This window comes from Cricetulus griseus (genome assembly GCF_003668045.3).
Source record: "Cricetulus griseus strain 17A/GY chromosome 1 unlocalized genomic scaffold, alternate assembly CriGri-PICRH-1.0 chr1_1, whole genome shotgun sequence".
Taxonomy (NCBI): domain Eukaryota; kingdom Metazoa; phylum Chordata; class Mammalia; order Rodentia; family Cricetidae; genus Cricetulus; species Cricetulus griseus.
Window position 1 is genome coordinate 62,947,951 of NW_023276807.1, and position 7,763 is coordinate 62,955,713.

A 7,763-nucleotide genomic window follows, 5' to 3' on the forward strand; every position below is an offset into this window, starting at 1 on the left:
TGTGATAGGCTCTGTCTTTCATTTGTTTATTCATAATCCAGACAATTGGTGAGACTTGTGGATTCAAACACTAGCAACTGAGAAATCCAAAACATTAAGAACATAAGACAGTGCCTGTTTTTACTGCTTTCAACATTTCTTTGCTTTTGTGTATCTTATGTTTAAATGTTTACAACTATCAAGATAGGACATTTCCCCCACTCAGGATATAGTGTTTCATGTCTTGGAAAAGCCAGAAATCCCTTCAGATCTCGTTTTCTAATATATGGTTTTCACTTTAATGTTCTAGTCTTTGTCTTGATCTTCCTATTCACAAATGACATATGGAAGCTAAAGAAATATAATTATTTGAAATGCATGCTGCTTTAAAACAAATAGAAAACTTGCAGAGACAGTGATTCTTGATAAGATCAAGCCATAGAACTTAGTATGCAGAGGTTGTGTCTGTAGTCAAGTGGACAGCGGTGGAGTATTGTGTGGAAGGAAAACAGCTGCAGTTTAAAGCCAGAAGCTTATTGACAGTTTTCTCTCTAATAATAAATAGATACATTAATGTGGCAAATCAAAGAAATTACATTGGGCTTATTTTCTCTTAGTCATTAAACAGACTAGAAGCACATATGCTTTATGTTATGTCCTGCCTTTTTCATTCTAGGACCATGATATGTGTGTTAGCTTCTAGCACATATTGGTTAGTTGCTAACTGTTTTTCTTAAAATTTCCAGTACAATGCCATACAATAGTCTTTTCATTGTTGTTGTTAATTTGACTATTTTGCTGCTTTAAAACAAATAGAAAACTTGCAGAGACAGTGATTCTTGATAAGATCAAGCCACAGAACTTAGTATGCAGAGGTTGTGTCTGCATACTAAGGTTAAAGCTTATGTAAAAATGAGTACACTCTCATTTGTCCTCTGCTATCTCCTGTCTCTTCCCATAAACTCCTTCTCAACCCCAGCTCATCCTTCCCATCCCTTGACTGGATTCATGACTTTTGGTGTTCCTCTATGACCTACTTAATTTAACCAGGGCCATCTGCCTTCTTTCTGACCCTCTTCTGAAGTATTCTTCAAGCTGTACAGAGGTGGCATAAATGTCTTCTCAGAACTGAACACTCATCTGCATGCATTCTTAACATCTTTTGCGGCCCTGAGTCTCTACATTCACTACCATCTACTGGACAGAGGGGATTCTCTGATTAAGGCAGAGTCAAGCATCTGCATATTACAACTTTTTACTGTACAGTTTTAAACAAAACCTCAGAGAGCTGGGGTGATAACCCTCCAGTGATGTGTGATAAAGCAGCAAAAGACGTCATCAAGCTCAGGCTATATCCTAAAGGCTGATAATCATTTTAGAAAGTCACTCTAATTGGTAGACCAATTGAACTCACAGGCTCTCTCTAGTCTAAGCCGTACCCTTTCTTTGTAGACTCACCTCATTGTGGTCCTGTGAGCTTGTGAGTCTGGTCAGCTCCCATACTGATTTGATTTCTGATATTACAGACATCCTTGAGGCATTATTCTTTGTGTTTCCCCATAAACACTCTTTAGTAGGCAGGAGAGGGTTTAATTGGCTGTTTTTTTTGAAGTGTAAAGGTCAAGCTAACATTGACTATAAGAATTCAAGGTAATTTCCTTAAGGAAAAAAGAGAAAGATAGGCCTAAAGGAAGCTTTATCGGCACACTTTCCTTTCCACAGTAAAATACTTCAGTGAACTTCTTGATTCTTTCCCATTCTACTTTCCCGTGTAGGAATTAAGTAGCAGTCACAACTATCCTGAGTGAGATAAAATCATTTTATTATGATTTTTGGTGTCTTATGGTCCTGCTATATCAAATTAGGTAAAGGGCATCACAGCTAATGGTGTCCATATATGATCTGACTCAGCTTTCTTTACATTACTTAGGGGTCTTGTGGCTTTTTTTGCTACCAGTATCCACTGAGTTTTTACATCAAGAAGAAACATCAATCCTGAATCTAACCATAAAATACTCTGCTGATCTTTGTGCAGAGTGTTCTTATTCTTTTAGCTCTGTGAATGTGGTTGGATCTCCAACAACCTAGGAACTATTTAGGTAGCTGTTCACTCCATCTCTAGTGAGGACAGAGCTGTCAGCAACCATATTGACTGTTACTGTTTGAATGCACCCCTCCCCAGAGGCTCCTAGATTTGAACCCTTGGTGCTCAGTAGGTGGCATTGTTTGGGGGAGGTCATGGAAACTCCAGCAGCTAGAATCTTGCCTTGCCAGAAGAAGGGGGAAGTATGTCACTTGAGTTGAGCTTTGAGAATTAATAGCCTTGCCCACTTCCTGTTTACCCTTCTGCTTCTTGTGTGTGAATGCAATGCAACCAGCCAGCTCCTTGCTTCTGCTACCATGTCATGCCTTCCTGCCAAGAACTCTGTGTCTCTCTTCAATAGTGACCTAAATAAAGCCTTTCTTCCTTAAGGGGCTTTCACTGTGTTCTGTCACATCAACAGAAAAACAAAACAAAACAAAAAACAATACACTCAATACACTGGCCAAACAGCAGCCTAGTGAAACTCTGATGATTTCATGATTGTTGAAAGGTTCTCTTTCAATGATGTAGCTAGGCCCATTTGATTTCTATTTAACAGACAACATGGTTTCTGTTTTACCTACTGTCTTCGTGTCATGGGTAGTACTGGAAAGACTTTGGAATTGTTCTGCTCTCACTGAACCATCACTCAGAAGTCTCTGCTGAGATTTTGTGAGGGTTGAGACATCTGTGTTGAGTTGTCTGAGGATGAAGGCATAAGGTAATTCCAGTGTTGGTTGCATCCCAACTCTTGAGATAATGGGGACTGTGGGAGGCTATGGGAGAATCTGTAGTCAACACTTCTTTGAACTTTACCTTTGTGTTAAGTACCTGCAAAGTGCATGGTAATTAGTAGGTGCTCAATAAAAACTTATTGAACAAGTGTGAGAAGGTTCATGGAAAGATAATTGCATCATTATATTAAAGAATTTAATATACAGCTGTTATTTTGTGCAATTGAAAAGCAGGGATTTGTTAGACATAATTTGTGTCTTGGGTTGTTTGTTGCTTTTGCAAGCAATTACTTCCCAGAAATCCCAAGGTGTACTTTATGAGATCCAAGAGACAGAATTCTTTCAATTCTAGATGCCCTATGAATGCATGTTTGCTTCGCATATATTAAAATTCCTTTTTAGCTCTCCAATATAATAAAAATTTACATAATGAAAGTTCTGTGAGAATGAACATTTATTTTGATAATTTTAAATGTGAATGGCTATTAAGACTATTTCATGAATTTTTAAAAATGCCATTTTTTAAATTCAGTTTGCACATCAAATTCATTGAAAAGTCTGTTGTTAAAACCTCAGAATAGAGCTAGAAACCACTTATGAAGTCCCTCCTCCATCCTCATGTGGTTAACAGAGGTTGATTATTTTTGCTTTCATTAATTAGATCTTTGGGTACTATTTCCTACTACTCTGAAAATGCTCATTCATTTGCTTACTCTCTTCCTTCGCTGGTGCAAATTTAAGTCTCTTATGCATCCTCGGAATGCATCCTCCAATGCCAGCACTGTACCACATTCTATGAAACGATAACCAGCATTTCTGCCATGTTCATGGTTGAGCAAAGTAACCAGCTCTTACCTGTTTTGGTTTATCTGTCGATAAAGAGTTGCTACAATATGATATAGACTGCTGACTTTTCTTTTCCCCTTCCCCTCTGCTGGAAATACACTATACAGTATCTCTTCCACGTGCATGCATTTGGCTCTAGCATATCCCACACACTCTCTACTTCAATGTGTTAAACAGAAGCATCTAGTTAGATGGTAAGGGGCTTAACTCCGACCTCTGAGGTTTCCAGTAAAGCACCAGGTCAGTTTCTACTTCTGAGCTTCCAGCTTGAACTGACGACTCTTGAGTCCCAGCTCCTCAGACCTTTTTAGAAGTACATCTCAGGGACTGGATCTAGCATGTGCCCCTGAGAAGACTCCAGAAGACCCTCTTCTATCCTTTCGCTTCCATCATCTGTGGCACTAGACATGAATACTTTAAAATCACTCTCTGAAATTGACCCAGTGGGAGCAGGATTTCTTTCTGGGACAAGTGAAGCATACCTCATTAGCTGAAGATGGAAGAAGACAATTAAGCACTGTGCCTGGAACTGAGCAGACACTCGGGGTCTGTAATTCCAGGGTCTCAGTCCCTCAGGCTAAAAGGGGTTAGGAGAGGAGAGGCGTTTGCCTCTCCCTCCTGCAGGCTCTGCCCTCTGCTTGCTGTTTTCGAGAGCACTTGTTGTCTCTTCCAGTCTACAAACGTGAGAGGAATGGTCAGCATTCCATAACATGTCAGAAGTAGAACTCACCAGCCTGAGCCTAAGCAATTTACTACCCGTGATGATGCCATTCTTGACTGAGTTAAGAAACCCCAGCCTGCAAGCAATTCAGAGGGCTAAGGACTTTTAGAAATTCCTTTCCTTTTCTTTTTGTTTACAGTCTGTGAACATATGGCCAGAGGCAATTTGTTCAGTTGGCTAAATCACCATGCTAATGAGGCAGAGAGCCCTGGATGAGTTATTTTCCATGTAGCAGGAAAAGCACTGTTTTCCTTCCATAAATGACACTCCTGAAGGTGGAAAGTGATGCCTGCAGTAGGCTGGAGGCTGCTGGGTTGTGTCAGCTCTAGGCTAGACTGGGGTCAAGAAAAGGGATCCTTGGTTAAGGAGGACAGGTAGTGCCTCCTCAGAAGAGCACCCAGAACTGATTCCTGGATCTCCTCCAAGACAATGCCCAAGTACAGGACTGCAGCACCATGAAGTCCTACTGGCTGAGTGTCACAGTGTACATGTGCAGGCCTTGCCACCCTTGACTCTGCAGGCAATGTAGACTCTTTGGAGAGACTAGCTGCAGTAAAAGCTGTCAGTTAACACATGAAAGATAACCCCTGGGCTTCCAAAATGTGTTGCGTTAAGGAATGAAGCATGTTCTCTTGTATTAGTTTGATGAAGAGGGAGCCCAAATTTGAATTCTCCACCTTCCTCCCTGTGCCTTCCATCTGTCTACACTTTGTGGTCACTGACTTGTCTGCAGTCTGTTTTCTGCTTCTGTCTGATGCCTGACTGTGTCTCTGTTCCTGTCCTGGGTCTGCCTCTAACAAAAGACTTTTCTTTGTATTTATTGAACAGAGAACACAGGGAAGGGACGGGAGAGTCTTTACAGAGAAAAGTTTAAGGAAGTTTTTTACAAGGGAAGATACCATTTCACCTACTCCAACTGACCCAGAAACACTCAGTACTGTAAGCATATGTGAGCAAGCTATATATCCACTGACTGATTCCAGCATTCATGGTGGGATATCTGTTCTTTAAAATTCCTTCCAACTGTTAGCTGAATTCAGCAAATGATTAATACAACATACACATACATGTATACATTATTCTGGGTCAGGGGCATGGAAGATTATGTAATTTGAGATTCAACTTAATTGTACCAGGTTACATTGTAAAAAGTTGATTGCATGGGAAATCCCAGACAAGTAGGGTTGGTTACATTGTTCTCTCTCTCTTTTTTTTTCTCCTGCTGTTCTTTTTTTCCCTCCATTTTAAAAATTTAAATTAGAAACAAGATTGTTTTACATGTCAATCCCAGTTCCCTCTTCCTCCCCTCCTCTCTTGCCTCCCACTAACACCCTATCTATTCCATACTCTTTCTGCTCCCCATGGAGGGTGAGGCCTTCCATAGGGCATCTTCAGAGTCTGTCATATCCTTTGGGATAGGGCCTAGGCCCTCCCCTGTGTGTCTAGGCTGAGGGAGTATCCCTCTATGTGGAATGGGCTCCCAAAGTCCATTCCTATGCTAGGGATAAGTACTGATCTACTACAAGAGGCCCCATAGATTTCTGAGGCCTCCACACTGACACCCACATTCATGGGGTCTGGATAAGTTTCATGCTGTTTTCCAAGCTATCAGTCTGGGGGCCAAGAGCTCTCCCTTGGTCAAGTCAGCTGGTTTTTGTGGGTTTCACCAGCCTGGTCTTGACCCCTTTGCTCATCACTCCTCCTTCTCTGCAACTGGATTCCAGTTCAGTTCAGTGTTTAGCTGTGGCTGTCTGCTTCTACTTCCATCAGCTGCTGGATGAAGGCTCTAGAATGGCATATAAGTTAGTCATCAATCTCATTATCAGGGGAGGACATTTAAGGAAGCCTCTCCACTGTTGCTTAGATGGTGAGTTGGTGTCATCCTTGTAGATCTCTGGATAATTTCCCTACTGCCTAGTGCCAGATTTCTCTTTAAACCTATTCTGGTTCCCTCTTTGATGGTATGTCTTATTTTGCTCTCCTCTATTCTTCCCCCTACACAACTTGAACAGGATGAGCACATAGTAGGACAGCAGTTTCACTACAGGGTCTTAAGTCATCTCAGTGGGTATTACTCACTTTGCCATGTGGTGTCTTTGAGATCAAGAGGTAGTTTCATAAAGAGTCACACTACACTGCACTCATAAAAAGTCACGACAAAGCCAGTCTACCGCACTGAGTCTTTTGTGATGGATTAATGTAATGCCTCCTCACTTTACTGAAATTTGCAAATCTTTTTGAGGGAAATGTTTTGGGATATAGTCACATTTATTTATTTATTTATTTTTTAATTTGTAACTCAGACTAAAACCAAGACCAACAAACAAAAAATTCTACCTTAAAACTTTACAAGGTTCACTGATGACTTTTCATTAATCGTCTATGCACCTGTATTAGAGCAAATACAATTTTATGCTAGTCCCTGATGGGGGCTGCCTTATAGAGCAATACACCTTCTATCTGTATCTCTGTTGCCAGGAAAGGGACTCTTGTATTTATAGGATTTATGCTTCATAAACCAGTCATTGTCTAGACACTATCATATTGAGAGTTTGATTGCAGTATGTCTTTTTTTGTTTTGTTTTGCTTTTTTGGTTTTTCGAGTCAGGATTTCTCTTTGTAGCTTTGGAGCCTATCCTGGCACTCGCTCTGTAGACCAGGCTGGCCTCAAACTCACAGAGATCTGTCTGCCTCTGCCTCCCGAGTGCTGGGATTAAAGGCATGCACCACCTACACCTGGCTCTGCAATATATCTTTTTATTTAGTCACTTGATGTATGAAGAACTGAACCTAGGGCCTTCTAGGCAAGACTCTTTTAGTGATCTCTCTCTTTCTCTCTCTTTTTTTCTCTTTCTTCTTTTTTCTTTTTATTTCTTTATTTGAGAAAAGGTCTCCTGTTGTAGTCCGGTTTGGCTTGGAACAAACTCTGTCATCCGTCCTGGCTGTGACTTCATTTCAGTTATCCCTCAGTCTCTCAAGTGTTGGGATCACAGGCATGTGGCATAATGCTTCACCTTTTTAATTTTCAAATTTTGAATCCTGAGTTTTCTATTGCCATGATAAAAGAGCGTAACCAAGAGTTTATTTCAGCTTCTGATTCCAAAGGGATAAAAGTTTCTCACCATCACAGCGAGGGGCCATGACAGCAGCAGGTGTGGTGAACAGGGACTAAGGACAAAGACTAGCTATCTTCTATGTGGGCACAGACTGGGTGCTTTCAATGAGCAAATGGGGTGTTCTGGGGTCAGCAGTGACCTATAGACAGCAAAATGAAGGGCAGAATTGCTTCTAATTCCATTTTCTCTATTTGGGGGTGCAACAATGCAACATCGGACTCCAGCTTGTCTGAAAGTGTCCAAGAACTGTAAAAAATCCTGTGTGGAAGCCATTTGCTGCTTTG